Here is a 16,119-nt window from a genome sequence, read left to right on the forward strand (position 1 = left end):
TTTTAAAATACATTAAACTGAGGTGTACATTTCTTTTTTTTTTAATTGAACATTTTTTATTGTTAAATATAACATAGATACAAAGGAAAGAAAGAAAAAGCAATGATTTTCAAAGTAGACTTCAACAAGTAGTTACAAAACAGATTTCAGAATGTGTTATGGGTTACCATTCCACTATTTCAGATTTTTCCTTCTAGGGGCTCCAAAATACTGGAGGCTAAAATAACTTTTTTTTCCTTTTTGTGAAAAATAACATATATGCAAAAAAAAGCAATAAATTTCAAAGTACTTTGCAACAATTAGTTGTAGAACAGATTTCATAGTTTGGTATGGGTTACAATTCCACAGTTTTAGGTTTTTAGTTCTAGCTGCCCTGAGATACTGGAGACTAAATGAAATATCAGTATATTGATTCAGCAGTCATACTCATTTGTTAAACTCTACCTTATCTGTATAACTCCACCATCACCTTTGACCTTTCTTCCATTCTTTAGGGTATTTGAGCTATGCCCAGTATAACTATTTTCATGTTGGAAGGTGCTGTCAATAATATGGGTTAGTGGGATGGAACTGGTTGATGTTCTGGAGAGGCTTTCTCTTGGGAACATGAAATTAAAATTGAGATGAGTCCTGCATTTCAGAATTTTTCTGATCCAGAGACCCAATCTGAAGGTTGTAGGTTTCTGGAAAGTTACCCTACTGCATGAAACCTTTGTAGAATCTTATATAATGCCCTAGGTGTTCTTTAGGATTGGCAGGAATGGTTTTGGTTGAGGTTTGGCAAACTATGATAGGCTAGAAATGTCTAACTGAAGCTTCAGTAAGCGTGACCTCCAGAGTAGCCTCTTGACTCTATTTGAACTCTCTTAGCCACTGATACCTTATTTGTTATACTTCTTTTTCCCATTTTGGTCAGGGTGTCATTGTTGATCCTATGGTGCCAGGGCCAGACTCATCCCTGTTAGTCACCTCCCACGCCACTGGTGAGGGTAGTGTGCCCAAGGAACATGCCCTGGCTTACTTCCTATTCCCCGGCTCCCGTCTGTGCACTCCTATGGGCTCCGCACCTTTGCGCCAGGCTCCAGCTTTCTGCCTACCAGTTCCTCAGCCTCTGCGACTAGGGTTACCCTATGTGGTGCAGAAGGCTCTCCCAGATCAGCCGCACTCCCAGATTGCTGCCTTAGTCACCCTTCTGTCCCTTCTCTAACTTTTCCATGGAGCAATCTTGAGCTACTCTATTCAGCCATCTTCCCTTCCCTCATATTTGAAGCACAGTTTTGCTAGTTAAATAATTTTTTTCACTTAGTTAAGATTTACTTCAATGCCTGGAAGCATTCAGATTAATTAAAATGGTACTACTGCAGTTTCTTAAAATACATAAATATAGGGTGGCTCAGCAGGCAGAGCTCTCACTTGCCATGCTGGAGACCCAGGTTCTATTCCCAGTGTCTTCCCATGCAAAAAAGAACAACAACAAAAAAATATATATAACTTTTCATATAAAACTTTTGAAAATGTTGGCCTTATCAGATTTTCAAAAGCAATGGCTATTTAAAAAACATGAGGCAACAATAAAGTATCAAAGAATTTTCATATATTTAAATGAGGACATAATTAGCAGCAAGGTAGTTGTGCTTGTTTGAAAGGATGTAAGTACCCTAGAAAAGCCATGTTTTAATCCTAATCCTGTTTAGTAAAGGTGGCCGTTTCTTCTAATCCCTATTCAGTACTATATATTTGAAACTGTAATTAGATCGTCTCCCTGGAGATGTGACTCAATCAAGACTAGTTGTTAAACTAGATTAGGTGGAGACGTCTCTCCTCCCATTCGGTGGGTCTTGATTAGTTTATTGGAATCCTGTAAAAGAGGAGACATTATGGAGAATGAAAGAGATTCAGAGAGATTCTGAGAGAGTAGAACGATGTAGCCACGAGAAGCAGAGGGTCCACCAGCCAGTGACCTTTGAAGATGAAGAAGGAAAACGCCTCCTGGGGAGCTTCATAAAACAGGAAGCCAGGAGAGAATGCTAGCAGATGATGCCATGTTCGCCATGTGCCCTTCCAGCTGAGAGAGAAACCCTAACTGTGTTTGCCATGTGCCTTTCCACTTGAAAGAGAAACCCTGAACTTCATCAGCCTTCTTGAATCAAGCTGTCTTTCCCTGGATGCCTTAGATTGGACATTTCTGTAGACTTTATTCAGTTGGGACATTTCCATGGCCTAAAAACTGTTAACTTGCAACTTATTAAACTCCTCTTTTTAAAAGCTGTTCTGTTTCTGGTATATTGTATTCCAGCAGCTAGCAAACTAGAACAGTAGTCAAGCAAAATAAGCACAAATCTGTCTTTACACTTTGCATGTTTGTTTAACTCTACTTCATAAAATAATTGAGGCATGTTTTGCTCAAGTATTTTATTTCTAACATTAAATTATATTTTCTAAATGTTTTTTATAAATAAATGAAAAATGCCATGTACTGCTGTTTGCCACAGTCATACACCCTAAAATAAAATAGAACCAACTGAATTTATTCATTTCCCAATAATCCAATGTGACTTTATATATTTTTCTATATACTTTTTTCTAATTCATTTATGCAGATTAGCAAAACTGATTTGTAATGAGTCGTTTTCATCTTTAAAATTGCCTACTATATACTGCCCCTCCTTTCCAGCAAATCCAGTGCTAAAGTAAAAAATAATGCAATGTAGTATTTCAGGCCCAAAGCAATCTGTAACCTTAATTTCCCAAATATCAATTTCAAATTTCTGCTTGTGTAAACAAAAAGACTCATATAGTCAAAAATCACACAGCAGAAAAGAAAATATATGAGATGAAGATTATTTAACTAGAACTTTAATACTTAGGCTTTTCCTAAATACAGAATTGCCATATGACCCGGCAGTCATTGCTAGGTATCTACTCAGAGGACCTGAGGGCAAGGACACAAACAGACATTTGCACACCAATGTTTATAGCAGCATTATTTACAATTGTGAAGAGATGGAAACAGCCAAAATGTCCATCAACAGACTGGTGGCTAAACAAACTGTGGTATAAACATATGATGGAATATTATGCAGCTGTAAGACAGAATAAAGTTACGAAGTATGTAACAACATGGATGGACCTTAAGGACATTATGCTGAGTGAGATTAGCCAGAAACAAAATGACAAATATTGTATGGTCTCACTGATATGAACTGACATTAGTGAATAAACTTGGAGAATTTCTTTGGAAACAGAGACCATCAAGAGACAGAAATAGGGTTAGATATTGGGTAATTGGAGCTGAAGGGATACAGATTGTGCAACAGGACTGAATGTAAAACCTCAGAAATGGACAGCACAATACTACCTAACTCTAATACAATAATGTTAGAACACTGAATGAAGCTGAATGTGAAAATGATAGAGGGAGGAGGGCTGGGGGCACAAATGAAATCAGAAAGAAAGATAGACGATAAACAGTGTGATGGTATAATCTAGGAATGCCTAGAGTGTATAATGATAGTGACTAAATGTACAAATTTAAAAAATGTTTTTGCATGAGAAAGAACAAAGGAATGTCATTACTGCAGGGTGCTGAAAATAGATGGTAATTAATATTTTAAAATTTTACCTTATGTGTGAGACTAAAGCAAAAAATGTTTATTTGGTACAAAATTTATATTTTGACTAGTGCATTTCCTAATATAACTTATGTAGACAGCTTAATTGAACACCATAAGTACATGGAACCTTGAGTAGGACATGAGATTTTGTTGGTTTGTCCAGAGTGATGCCCTGATAAATCCCAGAGTGATTTGAACAGTGAATAAAAAAGTATTTGCAAAGTCCCCTTCAGGGAATGGTGTGAAAGGGGGAAAATTCAGCTTCCCTAAGATGAATTCTTGATATTCTCACAAGCAGTGTGGACAACAAAAGCTATAGGCTGAGCCCCCAATATTGGGGTTTGTTCATATGAAACTTAACCCCACAAAGGATAGGTCAAGTCTACTTAAAATTAGACCTAAGAGTCACCCCCCAAGAGAACCTCTTTTGTTGCTCAGATGTGGCCTCTTTCTCCAGCCAACACAACAAACAAACTCACCACCCTCCCCCGTCTATGTGGGATATGACTCCCAGGGGTGTGGACCTTCCTGGCAATGTGGGACAGAAATCCTGGAATGAGCTGAGACTCAGCATCAGGGGATTGAAAAAACCTTCTTGACCAAAAGGGGGAAGAGTGAAATGAGACAAAATAAAGTGTCAATGGCTGAGAGATTCCAAACAGAGTCGAGAGGTTATCCTGGAGGTTATTCTTACGCATTAAATAGATATCACCTTGTTAGTCAAGATGTAGTGGAGAGGCTGGAGGGAACTTCTGAAAACGTGGAGCTGTGTTCCAGTAGCCATGTTTCTTGAAGATGATTGTGTAATGATATAGCTTTTACAACATGACTGTGATTGTGAAAACCTTGTGTCTGATGCTCCTTTTATCTACCTTATCAACTGATGAGTAAAACATGGAATAAAGATGAATGATAGGGGTACAAATGTTAAAATAAATTTAGAGTGAAATGCTGGTAATTGGTGAGGGGGAGGGGTGGGGGTATTGTGTGTATGATTTTTTTTGTTTTCTTTTTATTTCTTTTTCTGAATAGCTGCAAATGTTCCAAAAAATGATCATGATGATGAATATGCCACTTTGTGATGATATTGTGAATTACTGATTATATATGTAGAATGGAATGATCAACAATTTAAAAAATATATATTTAGGCTTTTCCTCCAAGCTACAGGTATTCTTTAGTCTGGCATTGAACATACACAACTACGGAGTTTGTGTTTTTTCAGGCATATAATTAAATGAAAAATAACCTTCAAGTTCTTTCATAGTTGAATTGGCACTTAAATATTTGAAGGGAAGAAAAGTCCCAAGGATTTTGTGTTCTTTAAGAAACTTGTGTATATAAATGAACTGCTATAAGTTCAATTACATCTTGAAGAAACCTACAGAAATTTTTTTTCTAAAAGTGCAATGCAGATATGCATGACCATCACTCTTCATATGGTGAAAGGATGGAATGGTAATGGTAGATTCAATCTCCTATAAGTGTACAGCTGTAAGCTAGTCTAAATGGAAGAAAAAAAGTGAAATGAAAAACTCGACAAGACAATCATTTAAAGGAAAAAAGAACCAATAAAAAATACGGAAGAACAAGAATATCTCCTCTTAAGAAGGAGAAGAGTGTTATCCAACGCAAAAATGAGAACACCTATTTTTCTTTGACTTAAAGTACAAACAAAAATAGTGGAAGAAGGAAGCCAAGATTATTTAGAATTGAAGCAGATCTATATAAAGATGGAACAGTACAGTGATTTCACCCCATGAAGGAAATGACTGAAATGAAATTTCACAATTATCAAAAACACAAAGTCTGGATTTTTTCTCTTAGTTTTAATGCATTTACTTCTACAATCCTGTTTGTTTAGCAGCGCATGCTATACAAGTACCTATATACATACCGTTATTTTAAGAATCATGTCTCATCTCAAACTAATGATATGCTTTTTACCCATACTTATATCAATTTTATTTCCATTATAAGAAACTTAAGACCTTTCTAAGTGGTACATTTTAGAAAGCTTTGAAAGAGTTATCAACATATCACAGAAAAAAATCTTGATTTTTAAATGAAATCTTTTTTAGTACTATGACATAATGGGTTTAATTTAATAGCTGAAGCATAAATATAGTAATTACATTATGCTGCTTAAATTCACAGCTATAGGAAAATGATTGGTTTTTAAAATATCACCAATGTGATATTTTAAATTTCACACCAACTGTATGGTTATGAGCAGTGAAATACTAAAAAACAGTGAATGGATAAATAATAAGATGATTTTTCAGCAGTGGCCATTCACTTTTTTGCTTTTAGGAACCTGGAAGAAATTGTCTTAAATTTAAAATGTTGTGGTAATAATAGTCATTTCTTAGCTTCCTTAATATCACCTTGAATTGCTGAAATAAGTGATTACAAAAAATCAAAGTTCTTTTCTAGTCTGAGATAGCCAATGATGGCCACATTGAGCATTTCCCCATAGAAGTCCTCTTTGAAGGTATGCATGATGTGAGTTTCCAGTGAACTTTTTCATATTCTTGTAGTATGGGCTCCATACTATGCTCACCACCATCTTATGGACATATCCACTTCCAACACTGGCCCAACTATAATAAATGCCAGTGGATATATCAGCTGGAAGATTTTCAATTACTTGTTCAGGAAAGTTAGCTGGGGATTCCCAGCTACTTGGAGTCATGACCAAAACCCCACACCATCTGGCTGTGGTAGAAGTAAGTTAGGTGCCTCATGATGTCACCCACTAGTGGTGGGGCTTCCATCTCAATCTGCTTGTCTAGGCAGTGTCCAGACCATGTAGGCGGTGCCTGGGCCCTCCCTGGCCAACCGGAGGACACAGAAGGGAGCTCAGACACTCGGGCACACAACTGCTTGGGTAGCTTTGATGAAGCGCCATGGTGGGTCCCTCACATTGCTGATCCTGATTAAAGACTTCTTGACTGGCAATTTTTCTCTTTTCATTTCTTAAATATATCATACCAATGATATATGGTTTCTTAACCTCCATGGTTTCTTAGAATTGGGCATACCTTGTATGTGGTAAATCACTTTTCCCTTGTTACTCTCAGGATTCTCTCTTCATCTTTAGCATTTGACAGTCTGGCTAGTATATGTCTAAGAGTGGGTTCTATCTAGATTTAATCTGTTTAGAGCATATTGTTCTCTTGGATATGTATATTTATGTCTTTTATAAGAGTTGGAAAATTTTCAGCTATTATTTCCTCAAATATTCTTTCTGCCCCTTTTCCCATCTCTTTTCCTTTTGGGACATTCATGATGCATAAGTATGTGTGTTTTGTACTGCCATTCAGTTCCCTGAAACCCTGCTCAATTTTTTCCCATTCTTTTCTCTAAGTGCTCTTTTTGTCTCTTTGACTTTGGATGTCCTGTCTTCTAGCTTGCTGACTCTTTCTTCTGCCTGTTCAAATCTGCGACTATATGCCTCTGGTATTTGTTATCTCATCTATTGTCCCTTTCCGTTCCCATAAGATGTTATTTTTCCTCACATGCTTTCAAATTCTTCTTTATGTTCACTCAGTATCTTCTTAATATCCGTTATCTCTTCAGCCATATTTTCCTTCATCTCTTTGAATGAACTTAGGAGATCTTTAATTAGCTGTTCTAAGTTCTGTATCTCCTCCAACTTTATAATTTGTTCTTTTGCTTGGACCATATCTTCTTGTTTCTTACTATGAATTTTTTTACTGCTATCTGGGCATCTGATTATCATGATGAGTTTATTCTGAAGGTTGGGTTGTCTCTCTCTTGTCTAAGATTTTGTTGTTGAATGAATTCGAGTTAAGGTTCTTTGACAGTTGGTCAGTCAGTATTTCATAGTCAGTACAGTGCCAGGTACCCACACAGGTGGCACCGACCAGATCCAAAGAGCCCTGGGTATAGGGTCAAGAGTCTAAAAAGCCTTTTTTTTTTCTTCAGCTTCCCAAGGTTTCACTTTCCTGACTTGCCCAGCAGATGGTGCTCTTTGCCAAAATGCTTTAAAAAAAAAACACATTTTTTTATTTTGAAATATAATACATACCCAAGAAAGCAATAAATTTCAAAATGCATTGTAACAAGTAGTTATAGAACAGATTTAAGGGTTTGTATAGATTACAGTTCCACCATTTTAGGTTTTTTTTTCTAGCTGCTCCAAAACAGTGGAGACTGAAAGAAATATCAATATGATTCAGTAACTATGCTCATTTGTTAAATCCTATACTCTGTGTCATAACTCCTCTTTCTCCTTTGATCCTTTTCCCAATCTTTGGGGGTATTTGGGCTTTGCCCTTTCTAACTTTTCCATGTTGGAAAGGGGTGTTAATATCGGACAGGGAGATGGCACTAGTTGACGTTCTTGGAGAGGCTGACCCCACTGAGTTTCAGGACTTACCTGGCTCAGGACCATCTGGAGGTTGTAGGTTTCTGGAAAGTAATATTAGTGCATAAAACTTTTGTAGAATCTCAGATAGAGCTTTGGGTGTTCTTTAGGGTTAGCAGGAATGGTATTGGTTGGTGTTCTAGTTTGCTAGGTGCTGGAATGCGAAATACCAGAATCAAAATGGTTTTTAAAAGGGGAAATTTATTAACTTGCAAGTTTACAGTTCTAAGGCTGTGAAAATGTCCAAATTAAAGCAAGGCTGTAGAAATGTCCAATCTAAGGCAACCAGGGAGCGATACCATGGTTCAAGAAGGCCAATAAAGTTCAGAGTTTCTTTTTCAACTGGAAAGGCACATCCTGAACATAGTGACATCTGCTAGCTTCCTTTCTAGGCTTCTTCTTCCATGAAGCTCCCCCAGGAGCATATTCCTTCATCTCCAAAGGTCTCTGGCTACATGGGCTCTGCAGCTTTTGTGGTTCTTGGCTCTGTCACTCTTTCCAAAAAGTTTCCTCTTTTAAAGGATTCCAGTAAACTGATCAAAACCCACCTGAAATGGGTAATCACATCTTCTAATCAAAGCTTAGAGTCACATCTCCATGGTGATAATCTAATTAAGTTTCCAACCTACAGTGCTGAATAGGGATTATAAGAAACAGCTCCTTCCACAAAATGGATTAGGATTAAAATATGGCTTTTCTAGGGTACATAATCCTTTCAAACTGACACATTCCACCCTCTGGACCCTAAAAAAGACATACTTTTCCCATATACAAATACATTCATTCCATCACAATATCAGAAAGACTTAAACCATTTACAAATTGAATACAAAGTCAGAAACAGTACAAAATCTCATCAAAGTCACCTACAGGCATGGTCTGTCCTAAGACAAAGGTCTCCTCTGTCTGTGGACCTGTAAAACACAGAGCAAGTTATTTGCTACCAACATATAAAGGAGGGACAGTCATAGGGTATATATTCCCCTTTCCATAGGGAGAAATTGGAAGGAATAAAGGAGTCAAGAAACCCAAGCAGTTTTTGAAAACCTGCAGGGCAAAGTCCATTAGATTTTAAAGTCTGAGATTCATTTATCCATGGGGCTTTAGAAAGCAGCAGTCCCACCCTTTCCAAGGGCCTACTAGTGGCCCACCTCTCTCTGAATGCAACATTTGGGAACATTGGGGAGGCCACTTTTTTCTTGACTCCACCTTTTCCAAGCATCAGGGTCAAACCTGGGCTTTCTGCCATCTCCAGAGCATACATTCAACCCTTCTGTGCGGTGGCTGCTGGACTTCCCCAGTCCCCAAGGAATATGCTCTACCCTCTGCAAGGCATGAAGCAACACAACTCTTCCACAGCAAGGAGTTGGAAGGCCCATCTTCCACCTTTGGGCCAAACTCACCCTCTCTGCATGCTTGGGTGGATCTGCTGTCCTGGCCTGAGGCTTCTTGACGTCATACTCCAGCCTCCATAGTTCTACCTCTGAAAATATTTTTCCTCCAATTCATCCCTTTTCTATTCCTTTTTGTCCAGACTGGCAGTGGTTGCCATTACTCTTGGCTTTCCATGTAGTAAGCAAGGATCATGCCCATCAGACAGAAGGAGTTTCCACAAATCCTTCCGCTTAACTCTGTGTCCAATCCTGGCTTTCTTTCTGAAATGGTTGACTGGTTCCATATGTGGCCAAATCCTCACATGGGGCATCATTCTCTAGATTCTCCCTTCCTGGAGGCCCAGAATTTTCAAAAATATTAGTTTCTGGTTTCTTTATACCTAAGAGTTCAGTTCTCAGCTTCTCTCTTTCCTGTTGCATTTCGCTATAAGCTGCAAGGAGAAACCAGACTGCACTTTCTGCATTTAATTTGAAAATCTCTTCTGCTAAATATTCAAGTTCATGGCTTTAAAATCTGCCTTTCAGCCAAAGCCACTAGTCAATTTTGCCAGATTATCTGCCATTTTAAAACAAGGATCACCTTCCATCCAGTTTGCAATAACACACATCTCATTTCTGTCTAGAGCCTTGTTAGAGGTATCTTTAGAGTCCACATTTCTACCAACAGCCTTTTCAAAACATTCCAGGCCTTCTCTGTCAAGTTCCTCACAACTCTTCCAGAATCTTCCCTTTATCCATTTAAAAAGCCATTCCAACATGTTTGGTATTTGCAGACTGCAGCAGCACCCCACTTCTCCAGTACCAAAGTCTGTTCTACTTTGTTAGCTGCCAGAATGTGATATGCCAGAAACAGGCCAGCTTTTAAAAAGGGGCATTTATTGAATTGCAAGTTTACAGTTCTAAGGCCATGAAAATATACCAATTAAAGCAAGACTCTAGAAATGTCCAATCTATGGCATCTAGGAAAAGATACCTTGGTTCAAGAAAGCCAATGAAGTTCAGGGTTTCTCTCAGCTGGAGAGGCACGTGGTGAACATGATGATGCCTGCTAGCTTTTTTTCCAGGCTTCGTTTCATGAAGCTCCCCTGCGGGCATATTCCTTCTTCATATCCAAAAGTCTCGGCTGCATGGGCTCTGCAACTTTCATGGTGCTGTGTCTCATGGCTTCTGTCACTCTTTCCAAAAAGTTTCCTCTTTTAAAGGATTCCAGTAAACTAATCAAGACCCATCTGGAATGGGTGGAGTCACATCTACCTCTAATCAAAGGTTAATACACACAATTGGGTATGTCACATCTCCATGGAGATAATCTAATCAGGTTTCCAACCTACAGTGCTAAATAGGGATTAAAAGAAACAGCTGCCTCCACAAAATGGATTAGGATTAAAACGTGACTTTTTTAGGGTATATAATCCTTTCAAAATGACACAGTTGGAGTTTGACAAGCCATCGTAATTAGCAATATCTAGCTAAAGCTTGTGTAAGAACACCGTCCAGAATAGCCTCTCAACTCTATTTGAACTTTATTAGTCACTCATGCCTTATTTTCAAAGCCTTCTTTTGACATTTTCCCAAAAATGTGCTTTCCTGATTGCCCAATAGGTGGCACTCTTTGTCAACGTATTCTCCTCAGCCCCGTGGGGCAGGCTATTTTTAACCCTTTGCCAGTTCCATCTCTGACACTGGAAACAATGGCACATTGATGGTTGCCTGGTACCAGGCTAGAACAGCAGGGTCCAGTAGTCTTGATTCACTAACCAATAGCTGGATCAGTACTGGGCCATGTCCCCATCTTTACTTGGGATGGAGGATTCCCATGTTGTTCCCAGTCCTCAGCAGCCTGACAGGCAGGGACTGGACTTCCCAAACCTGCTTGCCTCAAGGTTTGGAGAGGTACACCAGGAGCTGTGGCCATAATTATTCAGTTTCTCACCACGGCTTCTCAGTTTCTTTGTCTCGTACTTCCCTGAATGCTGCACAGAGTTCCCCTGGTCTCTGGAGCTCCGGAACAGTTTATTCAATTTCTCCTGTCCACTCACTGCTTTAGTCCACCCTGCAGCTCTCTCCCTAGTCTGCCATTTTCCTGGAAGTGGCCAACTACTATTTGAGAAGAGGGCAAAGACCACCGAACTGGAAAAAAATAGTCTTGTCGACAAATGCTGCTGGGGAAAGTGAATCTCCATCTGCAAAGATGAAAGTGGACCCCTACCTCACACCATATACAAAAAATGAACTCCAAATGGAACAAAGACCTAAATATAAGAGGCAGAATTGTAAAACCGGAGGAAAACATAGCAAACATCTTCAGGACCCTGAATGAAGCAGTGGATTCTGAGATGTTATACCTAAAGCACAAGCAACAACAAGAAAAAAAAATAAGAGAAATGGTACAACAAAATTAAAAACTTTTGTGCCTCAAATGACTTTATCATGAAAATAAAATATCAGCCTACACAATGGGAGAAAATATTTGGAAATCACACACCAGATAAGGGTTTAATATCTAGAATATATAAAGAACTCTTCCAACTCAATAAAAAAGATAAAAAAGAAAACAAATTAAAAATGGGCAAAACACATGAATAGATTTTTCTCAAAGAAGATATACAAATGGCCAAAAAGCACATGAAAAGATGCTCAACATGATTTTCCATCAGGGAAGTGTAAATCGAAACCACAAGATACCTTTTCACACCCACTAGAATCGCTGTTAACAGAAAAAACAAAATTAAAAATGTTGGAGAGGATTGGAAAAATAAGAACACTCATTCTTTGCTGATGGGTATGTAATAAGATGCAGTTGCTGTGAAGGCAGTTTGGCAATTCCTCAGAAAATATAAAATTACCATATGACCCAGAAATTCTACTTCTAAGTTTATACCCAAAAGAATTGAAAGCAGGGACTGAAGTAGATATTTCCACATCAATGATCATAGTGGCATTATTCAAAATTTCAAAAAAATGGAAGCAACCCAAATGTCCATGAACTGATGAATGGATAAACAATTGTGTTACATATACACAATGGAATATTACTCAGCTGTAAAAAGGAATGAAGTTCTGATACATTCAGTAACATAGGTGGACCCTGAGGATAGACTTTTGAATGAAATAAGTGAGATATAAAAAGACAAATATTGTAAGATCTCCCTGATATTAAATAATTAGTATAAGCAAACTCACATAGCCAGAATCTAGAATATAGGTTACTAGAGGATAGGGTGGGGTAGGAAATAAGGAGTTAAGGCTTAAAATACACAGAGTTTTTATTTTGGATGATGAGAAAGTTGTGATAATGGATGGTGGTGATGGTAGTACAATATTGCAAATGTAATGAATAGGACTACATTATATATTTGAATGTGGTTAAATGGAAATTTTAGGCTGCATATTTGGTACTAGAATTTATTTTAATTAATGAACATGCACAACACAAGCAATGCATGCTGAGTTATACTGTGGACTATAATTAGTAATACAATTACGAAAATGTGCCTTTATCAACTGTAGTAAGGGTACCATACCAATACAAAGTGTTAATAATAGGGTAGTGTGCTGGTTTGAAGCAGTAATGTACCCCAGAAAAGCCATGTTCCTTTAATCCATTCTTATGGTACAGATCCATTGAGTTTCAGTTTTATTGTTTTCTTCTTTTATTCTGTTTTTCCTTTCCAAACAGCCCAAAAAAGCAAGTGCAGTTATTGAAAAGTATGGTTTAATCATTCTGTTATAGATGAACACATTCTGGAGCATGAGGAAAGAGAACTGGCCCAAGTGATAAAATGGAGTACTCCTCTAGAATCAAACAGTTCTTGATGTGTAATTAAGTAAAGATTACAAGCTAAAAAGAAAGTAAGAAAAAGAGAGAGAGAAGAGAGAAAGAGAGAGAGAGAACCACAAAGAGATACTATCTCATATCAACTAGAATGGCTATTATTTTTTTAAAAACACAAAAAATAAGTGTTGGAGGGCTTGTGGAGAAATAGGAGCACTTGTTCATTGTTGGTGGGAACGTAAAATGCTGCAGCCATTGTGGAAAACAGTTTGGCAATTCCTTAGAAAGTGAAGTTCGAATTACTGTTTGACCCAGCAATCCCACTTCTAGCATAACCCAAAGAATTTAGAGATGTGAACAGATGTTTTATTTGTTCACCAGTGTTCATAGCAGCATTATTCACAATCAAAGATGGTGGCAACTGAAATGTCCATCAACAAATGAATGGATAAACAAAATATGGTATATACATAAAATAGAATATTATTAAACTGTAAAAATGTAGTTCTGATGCATGCCACGACATGAATGAATCTTGTAGACATCATAGGGAGTGAAAGAAGCCAGACACAAAAGGACAAATGTTGTATGACTTCACTTATATGAATTAATTAGAATATGAAAATTCATAGAGTCATAAATTGGAATACTGGTTATTAAGGGCTAGAATGGAAATAGAGAATGGAGAGTTAATGCTTAATTGGTACTAAGTTTTTGGTAGGGGTTCTATTTTGCTAGCTGCCGGAATGCAGCACACCAGAGACGGATTGGTTTTTAATAAAAGGGGATTTATTTTGTTAGTTCTTCAGAAGAAAGGCAGCTAACTTTCATCTGAGGTTCTTCCTTATGTGGGAAGGCTCAGGGTAATCTCTGCTGGCCTTCTTTCCAGGCCTCTGGGTTCCAACAACTTTCCCCGGGGTGACACCTTTCTGCATCTCCAAAGGCCTGGGCTGAGCTGTGAGTGCTGAGATGAGGTATGTCAAGCTGCTTGGGCTATGCTACATTGCGCTCTCTCAGATGAGGTTCACATACCATTTGCTCATGTCCACAGCAACAAAACTAGGTGCCTTCACCTGGCCAATTGACAACTGAATCTAACTACCACAGTAGGCATGATGAAATAGTTTTGGTAATGGATGATGGTGATGGTAGCACAACGTTGTGAATGTAATCAACAGCACTGAATTGTGTATTTAAAGCTTGTTAAAATGGGAAAGTTTAGGTAGTATTTATGTTAGAATAAAATTTTTTAAAATCCATGGAACTGTATAACACAGTCAGTGAACCCTAATATAAACATGGCCTAGAGTTAATAATATAATAATAATACTGTTTCATCCATTGTAACAAAGGTACCACACTAATGCAAAGTGTTAATAACAGAGGAAAGTACATCTGTGAGGAAACCGGTACTTTCCACGTGATTTTTTGTAAACCTATAACTTCTCTAAGAAAAAACCTAATAAATCCGAACATTTTTTCAAGTTTAAAGGAAGAATATAGTATGCATAACCAATGATCCAACGATGCCACACCTAGAAATCTAACAAATAGAATCAATGTATTAAATATGTATGATATACATTACAATATTGAATGTAGTAGGAAAAACAGACAAACAAGCAAAAAGGTTACTTACATTTCCCAGATAGGGAAATGGATAAACCCATTATAATACATATTCTACACGAAATGAAAAGTGTGTAGGTAAGCTATATTTGTTAATTTGGAAATACATCCATGATATAATAAAGAAAAAACAAGTTTCAAGTTTCAAGACATTATCTACCAGAATATTTATAAAATAAATTCTACATAAACTTAGAAAAACATAACTTAAAAATGTTATTCGTCACTGTACAACAAATGGTTAACACTTGTCACTCTTGGGAATGAGGAATAGAAAATGGAGGATGAATGACCACAGTCTGATTTGTATATATATATATATTTTTTTTTTATTGAGGTATCTTCACGCACATACAATCCTTCCAAAGTATTCTATCAATGGCTCACAATATCATCACATAGCTGTATATTCTACATTGTTTTATGACACATTTTTGGTGACTTACTCATTATTTCTTAACTCTACTACTCTCTTTTCTATAAAATTGTACATGATATACAATGTTTCTACTCTTTTAGTGGCTCACTAGAAATTAAACATTCATCATTAATTTAGCAAACATTAATATTAATCGGTATGTTTACCTGCCTTCTGGACATTAGGTTCTTAGAATACTCTAATTCCATTTCTCTCTTCACAACTTACATGTTATTCTTGTTACATATTTAAATTCTGTATTTTAATAACCCCTTGTGCCATTTTGAAACTATTATGTACCCCGGAAAAGCCATGTATGAATTCTGATCCAATCTTGTGGGGACAAACCTATTGTTTAAGGTGGAAACCTTTTGATTGGATTGTTCCATGGAGGTGTGACACCCCCAGTTGTGGATGTGGTCTTTTGATTAGATGGAGATGTGCTTCCACTCATTCAAGGTGGGTCTTGATTAGTTTACTAGAGTCCTTTAAAAGATGAAACATTTTAGAGTAACCTCAGATACAGATGCTTGGCAAACAGTTGCTTCAGAGCCAAAACAATACTAGACATTTGGAGATGCAGAAAGAAAACACCCCTAGGGAAGCTCTTTGAAACCAGAAACCAAAGGACCAGCAGAGGCCAGCCTGCTTCCCAGCTGACAGAGATATTCTGGACTCATCAGCCTCTCTTGAGTCAAGATATCTTTCCCCAGATGCCTTAGTTTGGACATTTTTATGGCTTTAGAACTTGTAACTAAATAAATTCCCTTTTTTAGAAACCAGTCTGTTTCTGGTATATTGCATTCCAGCAGCTTTAGCAAACCAATACACCCCATATTGTTATTTTATACAGTGGATATTAATTTAGAATTACCCACTTATTTACCACTTTCTTT

The 16,119-nt window shown here is 37.4% G+C and overlaps 1 protein-coding gene and 1 pseudogene across 1 annotated transcript in view; one reads left to right on the forward strand and one right to left on the reverse strand.

The window, feature by feature from the left end:
- The window catches only part of SMARCC1 (SWI/SNF related BAF chromatin remodeling complex subunit C1), a 251,121-nt gene that overhangs the window by 4,398 nt on the left and 230,604 nt on the right, over nt 1-16,119 (forward strand). The gene's annotated exons all lie outside the window — the stretch shown is intronic.
- Nucleotides 5,704-6,861, reverse strand: LOC143657928 (riboflavin kinase pseudogene; annotated as a pseudogene).

Source organism: Tamandua tetradactyla, chromosome 15 (genome assembly GCF_023851605.1).
Source record: "Tamandua tetradactyla isolate mTamTet1 chromosome 15, mTamTet1.pri, whole genome shotgun sequence".
Lineage (NCBI taxonomy): Eukaryota > Metazoa > Chordata > Mammalia > Pilosa > Myrmecophagidae > Tamandua > Tamandua tetradactyla.